Raw genomic sequence first — 6,000 nt, forward strand, 5'->3', positions numbered from 1 at the left:
ATCCTAGCTTGAACCCCTAACCCTAATGTAGAAACCTAGTTTGAAACCCTAACCCTAATGTAAAACCCTAGTTTGAAACCCTAACCCTAGTGTAAAACCCTAGTTTGAAACCCTAACCCTAATGTAAAAGCCTAGTTTGAAAAACCAACCCTAATTTGAAACCCTAGTTTGAAAAACCAACCCTAATTTCAAACCCTAGTTTGAAATCCTAACCCTAATTTGAAACCCTAGTTTGAAACCCTAACCCTAATATAAAACCCGAGTTTGAAACCCTAACCCTAATGTAAAACCCTAGTTTGAAACCCTAACCCTAAAGTAAAATCCTAGTTTGAACCCCTAACCCTAATGTAAAACCCTAGTTTGAAACCCTAACCCTAATGTTAAACCCTAGTTTGAAACCTTAACCCTAATGTAAAACCCTAGTTTGAAACCCTAACCCTAATGTAAAACCCTAGTTTGAAACCCTAACCCTAATTTGAAAAACTAGTTTGAAACCCTAACCCTACTGTAAAACCCTAGTTTGAAAAACCAACCCTAATTTGAAACCCTAGTTTGAAACCCTAACCCTAATTTGAAACCCTAGTTTGAAACCCTAACCCTAATGTAAAACCCTAGTTTGAAACCCTAACCCTAATTTGAAACCCTAGTTTGAAACCCTAACCCTAATTTGAAACCCTAGTTTGAAACCCTAACCCTAATGTAAAACCCTAATTTGAAACCCTAACCCTAATTTGAAACCCTAACCCTAATGTAAAACCCTCATTTGAAATCCCAACCCTAATATTAAACCCTAATTTGAAACCTTAACCCTAATTTGAAACTCTAACCCTAATTTGAAACCCTAGTTTGAAACCCTAACCCTAATGTAAAACCCTAGTTTGAAACCCTAACCCTAATTTGAAACCCTAGTTTGAAACCCTAATCCTAATTTGAAACCCTAGTTTGAAACCCTAACCCTAATGTAAAACCCTAGTTTGAAACCCTAACCCTAATTTGAAACCCTAGTTTGAAACCCTAACCCTAAAGTAAAATCCTAGTTTGAACCCCAAACCCTAATGTAAAACCCAAGTTTGAAACCCTAACCCTAATGTAAAACCCTAGTTTGAAACCCTAACCCCAATGTAAAACCCTAGTTGGAAACCCTAACCCTAATTTGAAAAACTAGTTTGAAACCCTAACCCTAATGTAAAACCCTAGTTTGAAACCCTAACCCTAATTTGAAACCAAAGTTTGAAACCCTAACCCTAAAGTAAAAATCCTAGTTTGAACCCCTAACCCTAATGTAAAAGCCTAGTTTGAAAAACCAACCCTAATTTCAAACCCAGTTTGAAACACTAACCCTAATTTGAAACCCTAGTTTGAAACCCTAACCCTAATTTGAAACCCTAGTTTGAAACCCTAACCCTAGTGAAAAACCCTAGTTTGAAACCCTAACCCTAATGTGAAACCCTAGTTTGAAACCCTAACCCTAATTTGAAACCATAGTTTGAAACACTAACCCTAATGTGAAACCCTAGTTTGAAACCCTAACCCTAATATTAAAGCCTAGTTTGAAACCCTAACCCTAATATAAAACCCTAATTTGAAACACTAACACTAATGTAAAACCCTAGTTTGAAATCCTAACCCTAATGTAAAACCCTAGTTTGAAACCCTAACCCTAATGTAAAACCCTAGTTTGAAACCCTAACCCTAATGTAAAACCCTAATTTGAAACCCCAACCCTAATATTAAACCCTAATTTGAAACCCTAGTTTGAAACCCTAACCCTAATGTAAAACCCTAGTTTGAAACCCTAATCCTAATTTGAAACCCTAGTTTGAAACCCTAACCCTAATTTGAAACCCTAGTTTGAAACCCTAATTTCAAACCCTAGTTTGAAACCCTAATCCTAATGTAAAACCCTAGTTTGAAACCCTAATTTCAAACCCTAGTTTGAAACCCTAATCCTAATGTAAAACCCTAGTTTGAAACCCTAACCCTAATGTAAAACCCTAGTTTGAAACCCTAACCCTAATGTAAAACCCTAATTTGAAACCCCAACCCTAATGTAAAACCCTCATTTGAAACCCCAACCCTAATATTAAACCCTAATTTGAAACCCTAGTTTGAAACCCTAGCCCTAATGTAAAACCCTAGTTTGAAACCCTAACCCTAATGTAAAACCCTAATTTGAAACCCCAACCCTAATATTAAACCCTAATTTGAAACCCTAGTTTGAAACCCTAACCCTAATGTAAAACCCTAGTTTGAAACCCTAACCCTAATTTGAAACCCTAGTTTGAAACCCTAACCCTAATTTGAAACCCTAGTTTGAAACCCTAATTTCAAACCCTAGTTTGAAACCCTAATCCTAATGTAAAACCCTAGTTTGAAACCCTAATTTCAAACCCTAGTTTGAAACCCTAATCCTAATGTAAAACCCTAGTTTGAAACCCTAGTTTGAAACCCTAATTTCAAACCCTAGTTTGAAACCCTAATCCTAATTTGAAAAACTTGTTTGAAACCCTAACCCTAATGTAAAACCCTAATTTGAAACCCTAGTTTGAAACCCTAACCCTAATATAAAACTCTAGTTTGAAACCCTAACCCTAATTTGAAACCCTAGTTTGAAACCCTAACCCTAATTTGAAACCCTAGTTTGAAAGCCTTACCCTGAAGTAAAATCCTAGTTTGAACCCCTAACCTTAATGTAAAAACCTAGTTTGAAACCCTAGTTTGAAAGCCTTACCCTAAAGTAAAATCCTAGCTTGAACCCCTAACTCTAATGTAGAAACCTAGTTTGAAACCCTAACCCTAATGTAAAACCCTAGTTTGAAACCCTAACCCTAGTGTAAAACCCTAGTTTGAAACCCTAACCCTAATGTAAAAGCCTAGTTTGAAAAACCAACCCTAATTTGAAACCCTAGTTTGAAAAACCAACCCTAATTTCAAACCCTAGTTTGAAATCCTAACCCTAATTTGAAACCCTAGTTTGAAACCCTAATATAAAACCCGAGTTTGAAACCCTAACCCTAATGTAAAACCCTAGTTTGAAACCCTAACCCTAAAGTAAAATCCTAGTTTGAACCCCTAACCCTAATGTAAAACCCTAGTTTGAAACCCTAACCCTAATGTTAAACCCTAGTTTGAAACCTTAACCCTAATGTAAAACCCTAGTTTGAAACCCTAACCCTAATGTAAAACCCTAACCCTAATTTGAAAAACTAGTTTGAAACCCTAACCCTACTGTAAAACCCTAGTTTGAAACCCTAACCCTAATTTGAAACCAGTTTGAAACCCTAACCCTAAAGTAAAAATCCTAGTTTGAACCCATAACCCTAATAAAAAAGCCTAGTTTGAAAAACCAACCCTAATTTGAAACCCTAGTTTGAAACCCTAACCCTAATTTGAAACCCTAGTTTGAAACCCTAACCCTAATGTAAAACCCTAGTTTGAAACCCTAACCCTAATTTGAAACCCTAGTTTGAAACCCTAACCCTAATTTGAAACCTAACCCTAATTTGAAACCCTAGTTTGAAACCCTAACCCTAATGTAAAACCCTAGTTTGAAACCCTAACCCTAATGTAAAACCCTAGTTTGAAACCCTAAACCTAATGTAAAACCCTAGTTTGGAACACCAACCCTAATTTGAAACCCTAGTTTGAAACACCAACCCTAATTTGAAACCCTAGTTTGAAACCCTAACCCTAGTGAAAAACCCTAGTTTGAAACCCTAACCCTAATGTAAAACCCTAGTTTGAAATTCTTACCCTAATGATATTTTAGGGTTAGGGTTTCAAATTAGGGTTAGGGTTTCAAACTAGGGTTTCAAACTAGGGTTTTTCACTAGGGTTAGGGTTTCAAAATAGTGTTTCAAATTAAGGTTAGGGTTTCAAACTAGGGTTTTACATTAGGGTTAGGTTTTCAAACTACGGTTTCAAATTAGGGTTGGTGTTTCAAACTAGGGTTTTACATTAGGGTTAAGGTTTCAAACTAGGGTTTAACATTAGGGTTAGGGTTTCAAACTATTTTTTCAAATTAGGGATGGGGTTTCAAAGTAAGGTTTTACATTAGGGCTAGGGTTTAAAACTACGGTTTCAAATTAGGGTTGGGGTTTCAAACTAGGGTTTCAAATTAGTGTTGGGGTTTCAAACTAGGGTTTTACATTAGGGTAAGGGTTTCAAACTAGGGTTTCAAATTAGGGTAAGGGTGTCAAACTAGGGTTTTACTTTAGGGTTAGGGTTTTCAAACAAGGGTTTTGCTTTAGGGTTAGGGTTTCAAACTAGGGTTTTACATTAGGGTTAGGGTTCCAAACTCGGGTTTCAAATTAGGTTTAGGGTTTCAAACTAGGGTTTTACATTAGAGTTAGGGTTTCAAACTAGTGATTTACATTAGGGTTAGGGTTACAAATTAGGGTTTCAAATTAGTTTTAGGGTTTCAAACCAGGGTTTTACATTAGGGTTAGGGTTTCAAACTAGGGTTTTATATTATGGTTTGAATTTCAAACTAGGATTTCAAATTAGGGTTAGGGTTTCAAATTAGGGTTTTACATTAGGGTTAGGGTTTCAAATTAGGGTTGGGGTTTCAAACTAGGGTTATACATTAGGGTTAGGGTTTCAAACTAGGGTTTCAAATTAGGGTTAGGGTTTCAAACTAGGGTTTCAAATTAGTGTTAGGGTTTTAAATGAGGGTTTTACATTAGGGTTTTAAACTAGGCTTTCAAAATAGGGTTAGGGTTTCAAACTAGGGTTTTACACTAGGGTTAGGGTTTCAAATTAGGGTTTAACATTAGGGTTAGGGTTTCAAACTACAGTTTCAAATTAGGGTTGGGGTTTCAAACAAGGGTTTTACATTAGAGTTAGGGTTTCAAACTAGGGTTTCAAATTAGGGTTAGGGTTTCAAACTAGGGTTTTACATTAGGGTTAGGGTTTCAATCTAGGTTTTTACATTAGGGTAAGGGTTTCAAACTACGGTTTTATATTAGGGTTAGGTTTTCAAACTAGGGATTTACATTAGGGTTAGGGTTTCAAACTAGGGTTTCAAATTAGGGTTGGGGTTTCAAACTAGGGTTTCAAATTAGGGTAAGGGTGTCAAACTAGGGTTTTACTTTAGGGTTGGGTTTTCAAACAAGGGTTTTGCTTTAGGGTTAGGGTTTCAAACTAGGGTTTTACATTAGGGTTAGGGTTCCAAACTCGGGTTTCAAATTAGGTTTAGGGTTTCAAACTAGGGTTTTACATTAGAGTTAGGGTTTCAAACTAGTGATTTACATTAGGGTTAGGGTTACAAATTAGGGTTTCAAATTAGTTTTAGGGTTTCAAACTAGGGTTTTACATTAGGGTTAGGGTTTCAAACTATGGTTTTATATTATGGTTTGAATTTCAAACTAGGGTTTCAAATTAGGGTTAGGGTTTCAAATTAGGGTTTTACATTAGGGTTAGGGTTTCAAATTAGGGTTGGGGTTTCAAACTAGGGTTATACATTAGGGTTAGGGTTTCAAACTAGGGTTTCAAATTAGGGTTAGGGTTTCAAACTAGGGTTTCAAATTAGTGTTAGGGTTTTAAATGAGGGTTTTACATTAGGGTTTTACATTAGGGTTTTAAACTAGGCTTTCAAAATAGGGTTAGGGTTTCAAACTAGGGTTTTACACTAGGGTTAGGGTTTCAAATTCGGGTTTAACATTAGGGTTAGGGTTTCAAAATACAGTTTCAAATTAGGGTTGGGGTTTCAAACAAGGGTTTTACATTAGGGTTAGGGTTTCAAACAAGGGTTTTACTTTAGGGTTAGGGTTTCAAACTAGGGTTTCAAACTAGGGTTTTATATTAGGGTTAGGTTTTCAAAATAGGGATTTACATTAGGGTTAGGGTTTCAAACTAGGGTTTCAAATTAGGGTTGGGGTTTCAAGGTCAGGTTTTACATAAGGGTTAGAGTTTCAAACTACGGTTTCAAATTAGGGTTTTACATTAGGGCTATGGTTTCAAACAAGTTTTTCAAATAAGGTTTGGGGTTTCAAACTAGGG

Source organism: Vanacampus margaritifer, chromosome 2 (assembly GCF_051991255.1).
Source record: "Vanacampus margaritifer isolate UIUO_Vmar chromosome 2, RoL_Vmar_1.0, whole genome shotgun sequence".
Classification (NCBI taxonomy): Eukaryota; Metazoa; Chordata; class Actinopteri; order Syngnathiformes; family Syngnathidae; genus Vanacampus; species Vanacampus margaritifer.